Raw genomic sequence first — 17,013 nt, forward strand, 5'->3', positions numbered from 1 at the left:
TCACTAATATCCTTTAGGGAAGGAAATCTGCTGTCCTTATCTGGTCTGGCCTATACCTGACTCCAGAGCCACAGCAATGTGATTGAGTCTCAACTGCCCTCAGGCAACTAGGGATGGACAATAAATGCTGGTGCCTATGTTCCACGAACAAATAAAAAAACTATGCCCTTGCCTTTGCAGCTTGTTTCGTTGTGTCTCTCTTGCTCTCTTTGCACTCATTTTACCCTCACTATGTTCTCATCCTCATTATGTTGATAATCTAAGAGAAGTCTATCCCTGAAAGTTGGCACCCAGGTTGATAAGGTTGTTAAGAAGGCGTACGGTGTGTTAGCTTTTATTGGTAGAGGGATTGAATTTCGGAGGTGTGAGATCATGTTGCAACTGTACAAAACTCTCGTGAGGCCGCAGTTGGAGTATTGCGTACCGTTCTGGTCGCTGCATTATAAGAAAGATGTGGAAGCATTGGGAAGGGTGCAGAGGAGGTTTACCAGGATGTTGCCTGGTATGGTGGGAAGGTCTTATGAGGAAAGGCTGAGGGACTTGAGGTTGTCTTCATTCGAGAGAAGAAGGTTAAGAGGCGACCTAATTGAGGCATACAAGATGATCAGAAGATTAGATAGGGTGGACAGTGAGAGCCTTTTTCCTCGGATGGTGAAGGCTAACATGAGGGGACATAGCTTTAAATTAAGGGGTGATAATCATAGGACGGATGTCAGAGGTAGGTTCTTTACTCAGAGGATAGTAAGGGCGTGGAATGCCCTGCCTGTGGTAGTTGTGGACTCGCCAACTTTAAGGGCGTTCAAATGGTCATTGGATAGGCATATGGATAACATTGGAATAGTTTAGGTTAGAGGGTCATTAGATTCATTCCACTGGTTGGCGCAACATCGAGGGCCAAAGGGCCTGTACTGCGCTGTAATGTTCTATGTTCTAAGTGAATCTATGGAAGTTCATTATCAGGCTCTGAGTAGAGGCCCAAATTCCACACCTTTAAATATCAACGACCATTAATGTAACAGGTGGCAAGAATAAATCCAGGAAATTCCAAAGGGCCCTCATGCTGGAACCGCAGAAGACAGAATGTGGACAATCTCCTCCAGTTGTTGGCCCATTCTGCACCTGCATTAATATCACATGGATTGCAACAATTCAAGAAGAGATCTCACTATCACATGGCCAATTGGGAATGGGTAATAAATATTGCCCTTGTTGGCAATGCCCTTGAATGTTTTTTTTCAGAAATGACACGAAACAGCTCTGCCTGACATTCGCTTGCCACTTTCTGCATCTCCATCAGATCTTCATTTCATTTGAAAATGTGTGCCAGCGAACTGCCTGTGTGGAGTTTGCATGCTCTTCCCATGTCTGTGTGGTTTTCCTTCGGGTGATGCAGTTTCCCCCCACAGTCCAAAGAAGTGCTGGTTAGGCTGATTGACCATGCTAGTTTGTCCCTTAGTGTCAGGAGATTAGCAGGGCAAATAGGTGGGGTTACGAGGATAGGGCCTGGCTGAGATTTTTGTTGGTGCAGACTCGTTGGGCTGAATGGTCTCTTTCTGTGCTGTAGAGATTTTGTGATGGAGGGAGCAAATATTCATGAAAGAGATGCCAATCAAGCAGGCTGCTTTGTCCTGGTTTGTGTTAGAGCTGCACTCATCCAAGCAAGTGCAATGTATTCCAGCACACCCCTGACTTGGATCTTGTCGATGGTTTGGGGGTTGTGGGGAGATGGGTTTGGGGGGCAGGGTTTGGGAGGGGTGGCCAAGAGGTCTTAATGAAAATCACTCTGTCTCCAACTAATGTGTCACACGTAGTCATCAAAATGGAAAATTGTTCCTTGCAATTGCAAATTTGGCTCAACAGACACTCCGGGGGCGATCTTATCAGAAGTCCAGGACAGGCGTGAAAACAAAATAATTTCAGAATTTTTTTGGGGGCGAGTTCAAATCTGCTATCTTACGCACTCAATTCATGAAAAAAACCCAGCAAAAACGGCTTCTCGTCTGTAGTGGGAGGGGGTGGGAATTAAGCTCCCCAAATGTTGGCTGAGAGCAGCAGAGAGCACCATTTGTGCATTCACAATGTCTCTAGCAGCAGTGCAGTTGATGTTGTCTACATGGACTTTAGCAAGGCCTTTGACAAGGTACTACATGACAGATTGTTGCATAAGGTTAAATCTCACGGATCCAGGGTGAGGATACAAAATTAGCTTTATGACAGAAACCAGAGGATGGTTGTAGAGGGTTGGTTTTCAAACTGGCAACCTGTGACCAGTGCTGTGCCTCAGGGATCGGTGCTGGGTCCACCGTTACTTGTCATTTATATTAATGGTTTGGATGAGAATATAGGAGGCATGGTTAGTAAGTTTGCAGATGACAACAAGATTGGTGGCATAGTGGACAATGAAAAATGTTATCTAGGATTGCAATGGGATCTTAATCATTTTGGCCATGGGCTGACGAATGGCAAATGGAGTTTAATTTAGATAAATGCAAGGTAATACATTTTGGTAGATTGAACCAGGGCAGAACTTACTCAGTAAATACTAGGGTGTTGCGGAGAGTTACAGAACAAAGAGATCTAGGGGTACAGGTTCATAGCTCCTTGAAAGTGGAGTCACAGGTGGACAGAGTGGTGAAGAAGGCATACAGCATACTTGATTTCATTGGTCAGAACAAGAATTGGGACAGCTTGTTGAAGTTGTACAAGACATTGGTAAGATCATTCGTGGAATACTGTGTATAGTTCTGATCATGCTATTACAGAAAGGATATTATTATACCAGAAAGAATGCAGAAGAGATTTATTAGAATGCTATCGAGACTTGATGGTTTAGAGTTATAAGGAGAGGCTGGATAGACTGGGACTTTTTTCTTTAAAGCATTGGAGGCTGAGGGATGATCTTATAGAGATCTATAAAATAACGAAGGGCATAGATCAGCTAGATAGTCAATATCTTTTCCCAAAGGTAGGGGAGTCTAAAGCTAGAGGGCATAGGTTTAAGGTGAGAGGGGAGAGATACAAAAGGGTCCAGAGGGGCAGTTTTTCATACAGAGGATGGTGATTTTGGAACAACCTGCCAGAGGTAGCAGTAGAGGCAGATACAATTTTGTCTTTTAAAAACATTTAGACAGTTGCATGGGTAAGATTGGTATAGATGGATATGGGCCAAATGAGGGCAATTGGAACTAGCCTAAGGGTTAAAAAAAATGGCAGACTGGACAAGTTGGGCCGAAGGTCCTGTTTCTATGTTGTAAGCCCCTATGACTCTATGAATTTATGACCTGTCATTCAGCCTTCGTTTCTTTCAGTTTGCCTCCATTGTTAACCATAGCACCCCTCTCTCACTCCAGCAACGTGGGAGCCTGCAGCCTACTGCAACCCCCTCTCCCCCCATCCACAGTTAGCACCACAACCCCTCCCCGCAATCGATGGTCCAACCCACCCATGACTGGCAGTCTGACCCCTGCTTGTGATCAGCCAGCCCCCCACCCCTTCCCAATCATTCCCCTTGTCCCTCCCCACTGATCCCAATGCAGAGTACCAGTGGGCCCCCCTCTTTCCTGCATTGATCCCTTTGCAGAGTGTTGAATGGATTTCTCCCCCATCCCTCACCTATTCACCCCCTCTGAACCCCTGCCTTCCACCATCATCTGGCTGTCTGCAGTCTGGCCCTGCCCCCAAAGGGCAGTGCAAAGCCATGGCCCTATCCATTGGTACTGCCCGGTAGGTAGTACCAGGGTGCAAGGCTGGCTGTGCCAGGCTAGTACTGCTCAAGTGGCACCCTCCTTGCCCCCAACTTCTCTGGGAGGCCTCAATGGCCACAGGTTCTACAAACGGTACTCGTTGCTGGCACCAGCTGTGATCCTCACTGGAGATAACTGGCCACAGAGGCAAGTGAGCCCATCCCAGGCATTAATTGAATACGAAAATGTATTTCCGTATAATTTAAGAAAATTATTCAGCCTCATGCTGGAAATGGGTGTGAGGTAGATTGTTGAATCTACCTTAATGCAAATTGTTTTGCATTTCACATTTTTACTTTTTGTTTCTGTTTGTTTTTGTAGGTCTGAACTTGATGAATCACAATCATTTGGTAAAAAGGAGAAAAAGGTTAGTGTATAAATCATCTTCAAGTCTTTCCGACCTTTTTCTACTGAATACTCTTTTTGTTTCTCTAATATAATAATGCTTTTATATTGAAAGTAGGAAGATCAGATTAAAGCTTATTGATTTATAAATTAAGAAAAATATACACCTTTGTTTCTTTTTAATGGCTTATTTCACTATTAATTAATGTTCCTGTCAATGCAAGTTTTATTGTCTGGTTAACGGGGAACAACAATTGTATTTATACAATTTTAATGTAGGAAAATATCCTAGGTTGTTTTACAAGAGGCATTATGAAGCAAAAGTTGAAACCAAGGTAAATAGGAGATATTAGAAAAGTTAAAAACTTGTAAACCATGATCCTATTGGGGGACTTTGGAATATTGAGGGATATGGAAAGGATTAGAGGGAGATTTCAGACTATAGTGCCAAACTGACAGAAGGCTCAGCCAGAGATGACTAGCAAAGGAATTGGGTATTTTTGAGGCCAGAGGACAGAGAAATTTTGGTGGGTTGCAGGGTTTGAGAGGTTACAGAAATGCTGAGGAGGGAGGCCTTAAAAATATGTGAGGCTAAAGATCAGAAATTGAAATTTGAGGATTTTCAGAAGTTAAAGCCCAATGTGTGCGTCCTTTATAGTTGAAGATGAGAATAATATCAACTAGAATTCATTGGTCAGAACACATAAGAGCAGAACTAGACCATTTGCCATTTGGTCCACTGAGTCTGATCTGCCATTCAATTAAATCATATTTGATATGATACTCCTCAACTCCACTTTCCTGCCTTATTCTCTTAACCCTTGATTTCCTTGCTGATTAAAATCTATCTATCTCAGCCTTGAACACAAAACTACAGCCTTCTGTGATAAAGAATTCCACAGATTTACTACCCTTTGAGAGAAGAAATTCTCCCTCATTTCTATTTTAAATGGAAGACCCCTTACACTAAGATAATGCCCTTTAGTCCTAGACTCTCCCACAAGGGGGAACAACCTCTCAGCAACAATGCAAATCCTATATGTCTCAATAAGGTCACCTCTCATTTTTCTGATCTCCAATGAGTACAGGTCCAACCTACTTAACCTCTCCTCATAAGAAAATCCCTCCATAACCAGTTCAACCTCGTGAACCTTCACTGGACTGCTTCTAATGCCAGCATATCTTTCCTTAGATAACTGTTAACAGTATTCCAGGTGTGGTCTAACTACTGCCTCGTAAGTTTTCGCAACACTTCCCTCATTTTATATTCTATTCCCTATGAAATAAAGGCCTGCATTCCATTTGCCTTCCCCATCATTGATGAACTTGAATGCTAGCATTTTGCGATTTATGCACGAGGACCTACAAACTCCTCTCTGCGGCAGCTTTCCATAGTCTTTCTCTATTTAAATAATATTCAGCTCCTTTATTGTTTGTATTGAAGTGCATAACCTCACATTTTCCTATGTAATATTCCATCTGCCAAGTTTGTGCCCATTCACTTAATCTGCCTATGTCTCTTTGTAGATTCTTTGTGTCATTCTCAACACTTGCCTTCCCACTTATTTTTGTGCCCTCTGCAAAATTGGCAATAAATAGTACATTCACTTAATTGTAATATATCTATGATCTATGATCATAATATACTTTGTAAATAATTATGGAACAGCACTGGTCCCTGTGGCACTCCGGTAGTGTAGGCTGCCAACATAAAAATGCCTCCCTTTTCCCAACTCTCTTGTTGGGAAGTTTAAATTTAAAATTCACAGCTTGTAAAATTACACTTAGCACATCAGATGTCCGTTTCAAGTATCCCCCCTGCCGTGTTGTTGGCCAAATCCTTTATCAATGCTAATGTACTATTCCTAATACCATGGTCCTTTCTAATTAGGTAGCCTTTTCAGTGATACCTAATCAAACATTTAATGGAAATCCAAGTATATTACATCTTCTAGTTTCCCTTTTTCTGTCCAGCTTGTTACCGCCTCCAAAAATTCTAATAAATTAGTCAGGCAGATTTCCCCTTCATGAAGCCATGCTGATTCTGCTTGATTAATGTAACGTCTTGACTATGCCAGGGGTTATGGGTTTTAAACAAACAGAAAAAAGATGTGGTTTTGCTAGATTAAAACAACAACAAATATATTGAAGGGGCTGTTACCTGTAAAGAGTGGAAAATGAAACTGAACAGGAGTCTGTGAAACACCCAAATGACATCACCATCAAATCATGTGACTGGCTCTTAAAGCAATCTACACCACTTAAATACATAAAATTCCACCCCTGTCCCACTCTCCCCGCCCGCCTTTACAATCTAATTAAACCCTTCTCAAAAGAGCCAGGGGAAAACCTTAAAATGGCCATAAATGTGAAGTCTCCACACAGGCAGGAAAACACCAGTTTCCTGCGGTGTTAGCCACATCTGTCAGATATTTTTCACCCACCTGAACGATGCTAATGAGCTCTGCAGCAACCTGCTAGCCATCCCCACTGTTCAGAGACTGGGCCACAATTTTGAAAGGGAGCCTTGATCTCCACCTTCGGAGACAGGGATCATCCCCTCCCCAAACCACCTCCTCCTTCAGGGTTCGACCGCATTCTGTTTAGAGTCCCCAGTGTTTAGCTGCAGTAAGGAAGTCACCAATGCAAACTTCAAATATTAGACTAGTTGAAAGGTCCAAGAGCGGCATCCATGGCTTACAGTCTACAAATCCCAGCCCAGAGACCTACCGAATGATGGTCCCTGTTGAGGCAGCAGGTTTTAAGCTCCACTGCATGTTTCCCGTTGCACAAGCACCCTGTTCACTCAGTAGCGAATTTCATACTCCACAAAGCCCATGGGGAGATCCATTGATGATCCTCTGTGTCTTTCATGGCCTCCATAACATCTCTCCCCACGTAAGTCCAGAAAACCCATCATGAGAAGGCCCTTTCCACCACTGGGTGATTGTTCTGATGTCACTCGAAGACAAAACTGGATCTGCTGATGTGAACCAAATTAAAGACCTTTTCCAGAAAGACTATTGCAAAATCACTAATGCAAATTCCTCCTTGGGGTCTGCTTCAGTTTTTCGATTTGATTTTAGAAAAATTTTTTGATTTGATTTATTAGTGTCACATGCATTGGTGTACTGTATTGTTTCTTGCACACTACACAGATAAAGCATACTGTACATTGCGAAGGAAAGGGGAGAGTGCGGAATGTAGTGTTACAGTCATAGATAGGATGTAGACAAAGATCAACTTAATGCAAGCTAGGTCCATTCAAAAGTCTGATGGCAGCAGGAAAGAAGCTGCTCTTGAGTCAGTTGGTATGTGTCCTCAGACTTTTGCCTCTTTTTCCTGATGAAAGAAGGTGAAAGAAAGTGAACAAAAGAAGAACAAAGAACAAAAAAATCAGGCCGGGAAACAGGCCCTTAGGCCCAACGAGCCCGCGCCGCCATCTCAACACCACCAGTCCACCTCTCTACTCATGACCCCTATCTAATGTTTTATGGCCATCCAGATTGAGGGAAACTGATTTAGGGACAATTTATTCCTGCCAATCAGCCTAACAGCACATCTTTGGGGTGTGGGAGGAAACTGGAGCACCCGGAGAAAACCCACGCAAGCACGGGGAGAATGCACAAACTCCCACAGACACCGGCCCAAATCCATGTGTCTGCACAGCAATCAGCGATAGTCACTGAGCTGTCGTCTTGCCCAGTATCTGGTCCAGTTTAGGCACACACTAACGACATGAAGCACTAGGCCAATCTCGAACAACCAAGGGCAGCCCCAGTACGACCCATCGCGTGTATGCCCCTCGTTGGACACGAGGTGGACCGACTTAAAACCTGTGAACGAAAGAGAAAAAAAAACATTATTATCATACTATACCCATTTACATTACCAGGGACGCCCAAATGCTAATGACCCTTATTTAAAAGGTTCTCCTATATCCACCCATCTCCAACTCGGTCATATGCCTGTCTAAGTTACTCTTAAAGGACTCTAGCGTGTTTGTCTCCACCACCTTACTTGGCAGAGCATTCCATACCCCCACTACCCTCTGTGTGAAAAACCTCCCTCTAATATCTGTGTTGTACCGCCCCACCCCCCTCACCTTAAGTCCATGGCCCCTTGTCCTACGTGTCTCTATTATATGAAATAGCTTACCTCTGTTTACTCTATCTATACCCTTCATAATCTTATATACCTCTATTAGATCCCCCCTCAGTCGGCGTCTTTCAAGGGAAAAGAGCCCCAATTTCTTCAATCTTTCCTCATCCATGCCCCGCCATGATCTTATTGAATGGCGGGGCAGGCTCGAAGGGCTAGATGGCCTACTCCTGCTCCTATTTCTTATGTTCTTATGTTCTCATACTCCAGTCCTTCCATACCAGGCAACATCCTGGTAAACCTCCTCTGCACTCTCTCCAGAGTCTCCACGTCCTTCCGGTAGTAAGGCGACCAGAACTGTATGCAGTACTCCAAATGCGGCCTAACCAATGTTCTGTACAACTGCAACATTAGACTCCAGCTCTTATATTCTAGACCCCTTCCTATAAAGGCTAACATGCCATAGGCTTTCTTCACCACACTCTCCACTTGCACTGCCACCTTCAAAGACTTGTGCACTTGCACCCCCAGGTCTTGCTGCGACTCTATACTCCGTATGGGCATACCCTTTATCATATAACTTCTCCCTGCATTATTCTGGCCAAAATGCATCAACTCACATTTATCCGGATTAAACTCCATTTGCCATGTATCTGCCCAATCAACCAGTCTATCAATATCCTGCTGTATTGCCAGACACTGCTCCTCACTGCCTGCCAATCCAACCATCTTGGTGTCATCAGCAAATTTGCTGATCACACCACCTATTCCCTCTTCCAAATCATTTATATACACTACAAAGAGAAGAGGTCCCAGTACTGAGCCCTGCAGCACACCACTAATGACAGACCTCCAGCTAGAAAAAGACCCCTCCATAACTACTCTCTGACTCCTCTTTGCAAGCCAGTTCTCTACCCATCTAGATACCTGACCACATATCCCATGAGCTTTAATCTTCTGTACCAACCTACCATGAGGGACTTTGTCAAACGCCTTACTGAAATCCATATAGACAACATCAACGGCTCGTCCTTCGTCAACCGTTTTTGTCACCTCCTTAAAGAATTCTACCAGATTCGTAAGGCAAGACTTCCCCTTGACAAAGCCATGCTGCGTATCCTTAATCAGATCGCAACGCTCCAAGTGCGCATACATCCTATCCCTAAGAATCCTCTCCATCAACTTACCTACCACTGACGTTAAGCTCACTGGCCTATAGTTACCTGGGCTATCCCTCCTACCCTTTTTAAACAACGGTACCACATTCGCTATCCTCCAGTCCTCTGGGACCTCACCTGTGTCCAAAGAAGAGACAAAGATTTGCGTCAGAGGCCCAGCAATCTCATCCCTCGCCTCTCTAAGCAGCCCAGGATAAATGCAATCAGGCCCCGGAGATTTATCGGTTTTAATGCCCTCTAAGAGCCCTAACACTTCTTCCCTCGTAATCAATAGATCTATCAATCGGTCTACCGCTCCCTCAATGACCGTACTAGACATCAAGCCCCTCTCCTTCGTGAATACAGATGCAAAGTATTCATTCAGGATCTCCCCCATTCCCTCTGCCTCTAAGCACAATTCCCCATGTTTGTCCCTGAGAGGACCGATTTTACCCCTAGCCACCCTTTTGTTCTTAAGATAGGAATAAAACGCCTTTGGATTCTCCTTAACCCTACCTGCCAAAGCCATCTCATGCCCCCTCTTTGCTCTCCTAACTCCCCGTTTGAGATCCCTCCTACTCTCTCTGTATTCCTCCAACGCTCTGTCCATTCCCAGCTGCTTAGACCTGACAAACGCCTCTCGTTTCTTCCTAACCAGGTCTTCTATATCTCTAGTAATCCACGGTTCCCTAATCCTACCTTTCCCATCCTTTCTCCTAACCGACACATACCTTTCCTGCACCTTTTGCAGTTTTCCCTTGAAAGACTCCCACATGCCTAACGTGGTCTTGCCTTCCAACAGCCTATTCCAGTCTGTATCCCTAAGCTCCTGCCTAATCCGGCTGTAGCTAGCCTTTCCCCAATTTAGCACCCTCCCCTTCGGACAGCTCTCATCTTTTTCCATTCGTATCCTAAAGTAGATGGAGTTGTGGTCACTATTAGCCACATGTTCACCTACCACAACTTCAACCACCTGACCCGGCTCATTTCCCAGAACTAAATCCAGTATCGCCCCCTCTCTAGTCGGGCTATCTACATACTGTTGCAAGGATCCTTCCAATACACATCTTACGAATTCCTCCCCGTCAGACCCCCCAGCTCTAGGCACCTTCCAATCCACCCTAGGGAGATTAAAATCTCCCACTACAACAACCCTATTCTCCCTACACTTATCCAAAATGTCCCTACGTATACCCTCCACTGCCCGCGGGCTATTGGGCGGCCTATAGTACACTCCTAGCGTAGTAATGGCCCCCTTCCTATTTCTCAACTCCACCCACAAAGACTCAATTCCCAACCCCTCCATGTTATCCTCCCTCTGCACCGGGGTGTATGAGATCCTTGGGTGCTTTTTGGAGGCAGCGGGAAGTGTAGATGGTGTCAATGGGTGGGAGGCTGATTTGAGTTTTCGCTTTGTTCATGACCCTTTGTAATTTATTGCGATCTTGGACAGAAAAGGGGCAATACCAAGCCGTGACACAAGCAGAAAGGATTCTTTCTATGGCATCTTTAAAAGTTTGTCAGAATCGTAGCAGACATGCCAAATTTCCTTAGTCTTCTGAAAAAGTGGAAGTGTTGTCCGGCTTTCTTAACTATAGTTAAGAAAGCACATCAACAGGGAGGACACCTCAGAGGGCTCATACAGTGAGGCAATATGGGTACAACTCAAGAATAGGAAAGGTGTAATCACAATGTTGGGGGTTTACTATAGGCCATCCACCTGCCAGTGGGAGATTGAGGAACAGATACGTAGGCAGATTTTGGCAAGGTGTAAAAGTAACAGGGTTGTTGTGGTGGGAGATTTTGATTTCCCCTATATTGACTGGGACTCACTTAGTGCTAGAGGCATAGATGGGGCAGAGTTTGTAAGGAACATCCAGGAGGGCTTTCTGAAACAGTGTGTAGATCGTCCAACTAGGGAAGGGCCCATACTGGACCTGGTATTGGGGAATGAGCCCTGCCAGATGGTCGATGTTTCAGTAGGGGAGTAGTTTTGTAACAGTGACCACAATTCACTAAGCTTTAAGGTACTGATGGATAAAGATAAGTATAGCCCTCAAGTTAAGGTGTTAAATTGGGGGAAGGCTAATTACAACAATAGTCGGCAGGAACTGAAGAATGTAGATTGGGGGCAGATGTTTGAGGACACGTGGAAGGCTTTCAAGTGTGAGGGATTCAGGACCAGCACATGCCTATAAGGATGAAGGATAATTATGGCAAGTTTTGGGAACCTTGGATAATGAGAGATATTGTGAGCTTAGTCAAAGAGGAAAAGGAAGCATTTGTCAAAGCTAGGAAGCTGGCAACACATGAAACAAGCATAGAATACAAGGAAAGTAGAAAGAAACTTAAGCAAGGAGTAAGAAAGGCTAAAAGGGGTCACGAGAAAGCATTAGCCAGCAGGATTAAGGAAAATCCCAAGGCTTTTTGTACATATATAAAAAGCAAGAGGGTAGCCAGGCAGAGGGTTGACCCACTCAAGGACAAGGGAGGGAATCTATGCGTGAAGCCAGAGGAAATGGGTGAGGTATTAAATGAGCGCTTTGCATCAGTATTCACCAAAGAGAAGGATTTGGTGGATGATGAGTCTGGGAAAGTAGTTTAAGGTAGTTTAAGTCATGTTGAGATCAAAAAGGTAGTAGGGCTCTTGAGAAACATTAAGGTAGACAAGTCCCCAGGGCCTGATGGGATATACCCCAGAATACTGAGAGAGGCAAGGAAGGAAATTGCTGGGGCCTTGAGAGAAATCTTTGTATCCTCACTGGCTACAGGGGGATGTCCCAGAGGATTAGAGGATAGCTAGTATTGTTCCTTTGTTTACGAAGGACAAAGAACAGTACAGCACAGGAAACAGGCCCTTCGGCCCTCCAAGCCTGTGCCGCGCATTGGTCCAACTAGATCATTCCTTTGTATCTCTCCACTCCCAGGCTGCTCATGTGTCTATCCAGGTAATTCTTAAACAATGTCAGCGTGTCTGCCTCCACCACCCTACTTGGCAGCGCATTCCAGGCTCCCACCACCCTTTGCGTAAAAACATCCCTGTGATATCGGAGTTATACCTCGCCCCTCTCACCTTGAGTCTGTGACTCCTCATGATCGTAAACTCTGATCTGGGAAAAAGCTTCCCACTATTCACCCTATCTACACCCTTCATAATTTTATACACCTCTGTTAGGTCTCCCCTCATTCTCCATCTTTCCAGGGAGAACAACCCCAGTCAACCCAATCTCTCCTCATAGCTAAGACCCTCCATACCAGGCAACATCCTGGTAAACCTTCTCTGCACTCTCTCTAAAGCATCCACGTCCTTCTGGTAGTGCGGTGACCAGAATTGGACGCAGTACTCCATATGTGGCCTAACCAGCGTTCTATACAGCTGCAACATCAGACTCCAGCTTTTATACTCTATACCCCGTCCTAAAAGGCAAGCATACCATATGCCTTCTTCACCATCTTCTCCACCTGTGCTGTCACCTTCAGAGATTGGTGGACTTGCACGCCTAGGTCCCTCTGTGTTACTATACTCTTGATGGCCCTGCTATTTATTGTATAGCTCCCCCCTACATTAGTTCTTCCAAAATACATCACCTCACATTTATCTGAATTAAATTCCATCTGCCATTTCTCCTCCCAATTTTCCAACCAATCTATATCCTGCTGTAACGTCCCACAATAGCTATCCGCAAGTCCAGCCATCTTTGTGTCATCTGCAAACTTGCTGATAACACCAGTTACACCTTCTTCCAGATCATTTATATATATCACAAATAGCAGAGGTTCCAGTACAGAGCCCTGCGGAACACCACTGGTCACAGGCCTCCAGCCGGAAAAAGACCCTTCGACTGCTACCCTCTGTCTCCTGTGGCCAAGCCAGTTCTCTACGCATCTAGCCACCTCTCCTTGTTTCCCATGACCCTTAACCTTCTAAACCAACCTGCCATGAGGGACTTTAAACGTCTTACTGAAATCCATATAGACAACATCCACGGCCCTTCCTTCGTCAACTGTTTTTGTCACTTCCTCAAAAAACTCTACCAAATTTGTAAGGCACGACCTCCCTCTTACAAAGCCATACTGTCTATCCCTAATGAGACTGTTCCGTTCTAAATGCGCATACATCCTATCTCTAAGAGTCCTCTCCAACAACTTCCCTACCACGGATGTCAAGCTCACCGGCCTATAATTACCCAGTTATCCCGACTACCCTTTTTAAATAACGGTACCACATTCACTATCCTCCAATCCTCAGGGACCTCATCTGTGTCCAGTGAAGAGACAAAGATTTCCGTCAGAGGCCCAGCAATTTCATCTTTTGTCTCCCTGAGCAGTCTCGCCATCAGGCCCTGGGGATTTGTCAGTTTTAATGTTCCCTAAAAAACCTAACACTTCCTCCTTTGTAATGGAGATTCTCTCTAACAGGTCAACACCTCCCTCTGAGACACTCCCAGTCAACACGTCCCTCTTCTTAGTGAATACTGATGCAAAGTATTCATTTAGGATCTCCCCTATTCCATTGGGTTCTAAGCATAATTCCCCTCCTTTGTCACTGAGAGGTCCAATTTTTTACCTGACAATTTTTTTGTCCCTAACATATGAATAAAATGCCTTAGGATTCTCCTTAATCCTGTCTGCCGAGATAATTTCATGACCTCTTTTTGCCCTTCTAACTCCCCTTTTGAGATCTTTCCTACTCTCCCTGTATTGCTCCAGAGCTCCGTCTGTTTTCAGTTGCCTGGACCTAACGTATGCCTCTCTTTTCTTTTTGATAAGATCCTCAATTTCCCTGGTTATCCATGGCTCTCAAATCCTACCTTTCCTATCCTTCCTTTTTACAGGCACATGCATGCCCTGCAGCCTTATCAACTGTTCCTTAAAAGACTCCCACATGCCAGACATGGACTTACCCTCAAACAGCCTCTCCCAATCAACGGCCACCAATTCCTGCCTAATCCGGCTATAGTTAGCCTTCTCCCAGTTTAGCACCCTACCCGTAGGACAACACTCATTCTTGTCCATTACTATCCAAAAGTTAACAGAATTGTGGTCACTATTTGCCACATGTTCCCCTACTGAAACTTTGACAACCTGACCGGGCTCATTTCCCAGAACTAGGTCCCGTATAGCCCCCTCTCTAGTTGGGCTGTCTACACACTGTTCCAAAGAACCTTCCATTACACATTTTACAAATTCCTCCCTGTCCAGGCCGCCAGCCCTAAGCACTTTCCAGTCTATACCAGGGAAATTAAAGTCTCCCACTACAACAACCCTATCTGCACCTTTTCTGCACCTATCCAGAATCTCTTTACATATCCGTTCCTCCACTTCCCGTGGGCTGTTGGGTGGCCTGTAGTACACCCCCAGCATAGTGATTGCACCCTTCCTGTTTCTGACCTCCACCCACGGCAACTCATTACATGACTCCTCTAAATTGTCCACCCTCTGCACTGCTGTAATATGCTCCCTAATTAATATCGCTACTCCCCCACCCCTTTTAGCCCCTCTTCTGTCTCACCTAAAACACTTATACCCCGGAATATTCAGCTGCCAGTCCTGTCCTTCTTTTAACCAAGTCTCCATCATCGCAACCACATCCAAATTCCGCGTAAGCATTAAGGCCCTAAGCTCTTCAATTCTGCATAAGCATTAATTAAGGCCCTAAGTTTGTCAAGTTTAAGAAGGGTAGCAAGAATAATCCAGATAATTACAGGGCGGTGCGCCTTACATCAGTGGTAGGGAAATTACTGGAGAGGATTCTTCAAGACAGGATTTATTCCCACTTGCAAATAAGTGGACGTATTAGTAGGAGGCAACATGGTTTTGTGAAGGGGAGGTCACGTTTCACAAACTTGATGGAGTTTTTCGAGGAAGTGACGAAGATGATTGATGAGGGTAGGACAGTGGATGTTATCTACATGGACTTCATTAAGGCCTTTGACAAGGTCCCTCATGACAGACTGGTGCAGACGGTGAAGTTGCATGGGATCAGATGTGAGCGAGCAAGGGGGATACAACACTGGCTTGTTTAAAGAAGACAGAGGGTAGCAGTGGAAGGATGTGTTTCTGAATGGAGGGCTTTGACAAGTGGTGTTCCTCAGGTATCAGTGCTGGGACCTTTGTTGTTTGCAATATATGCAAATGATTTGGAGGAAAATGTAACTGGTTTGATTAGAAAGTTTGCAGATGACACAAAGGTTGGTGGATTTGCGGATAGCGATGAGGACCGTCAGAGGGTACTGCAAGATTTGGATCAGTTGGAGACTTGGGCGGAGAGATGGCAGGTGAAGTTTAATCCAGATTAATGTGAGGTAATGTATTTTGGGAGGTCTCATACAGATAGGAAATATTCAGTAAATGGCAGAACCCTTAGGAATATTGGTAAGCAAAGGGATCTGAGTGTACAGGTACACAGGTCACTGAAAGTGGCAATGCAGATGGAGAAAGTGGTTAAGATGGCATATGACATGCTTGCCTTCATCGGCCGGGGTATTGAGTTTAAAAGTTGGCAAGTCATGTTGCAGCTTCATAGAACCTTAGTTCGGCCACACTTGGAATATCGTGTTCAGTTCTAGTTGCCACACTACCAAAAGAATGAGAAGGCTTTGGAGAGGGTATAGAAAAGATTTATCAGGATGTTGCCTAGTATAGAGGGCATTATCTATGAAGAGAGATTGGAGAAACTTGGTTTGTTCTCACAGGAGTGATGGAGGTTGAGGGGAGACCTGATAGAAGTCTACAAGATTATGAGAGGCATGGACAGAGGCAGAAGCTTTTTTCCAGGGTGGAAGAGTCAATTACTAGGGGGCATAAGTTGAAGGTGTGAGGAGCAAGGTGTGAGGAGATGTACGAGGCAGATTTTTTGCAGAGAGTAGTGGGTGTCTGGAACTCGTTGCCAAGGCAGCTAGTGGAAGTGGACACGATAGTGACTTTTAAAGGGCGTCTTGACAAGTACATGAATGAGATGGCATAGAGGGGAACGATCCCTGGAATGGTAGGAGGGTGCTTTAGCTAAGTCAGGCAGCATGGCCGGTGCAGGCTTGGAGGGCTGAAGTACCTGTTTCTTTGTTCTTTGTTTTTAGTGTTGGCATGGAGGGACAGGTTGTTGGTGATCTGGACACCTAAAAACTTGAAGGGCTCAACCATTCCTACTTGTTCCCCATTGATGTAGACAGACGCATGTCCTTCACTATGCTTCCTGAAGTCAATGACTACCTCCTTCGTTTTGTTGACACCAGCTTCCTATGCTTCCATCTCAGAGTCCGTGTTCTCCTTATCCAGAAGGACAGGTGCTGGATTGGCTTAAGATTGTTGCCCAATGCTGGTGGTGCCCATCTCCCTGGCTGATAATGTGGCCTGCTCTGGGATGGACTCTATGTCTGAGATGATCTCGTGTTTCTTCAAAACCTTGCCCTGGAATTTTACTTTGTAAGATGCCCCATAAGGCCACATTTTTTCCATTATAATTCCAGGGATCCACTAGGGGTCAACTTCAAAGTTCCTCATGTGAATTGTTATTTCCAGCCTTGTAGAATCATAATTTATTTTTCTTATTGGGACTCTGCCCTCCCAGTCAGGTTAGGGAACAGTAGGCTTTGCTTTAACAGTTCCACTGGGAAAATTCCTATTGTTGTATAAGGCTATAGTCCTGTAGCCAAGTAGAAACCATGCCG

Source organism: Carcharhinus amblyrhynchos, chromosome 16, assembly GCF_965287045.1.
Source record: "Carcharhinus amblyrhynchos chromosome 16, sCarAmb.v2.hapA, whole genome shotgun sequence".
Lineage (NCBI taxonomy): Eukaryota > Metazoa > Chordata > Chondrichthyes > Carcharhiniformes > Carcharhinidae > Carcharhinus > Carcharhinus amblyrhynchos.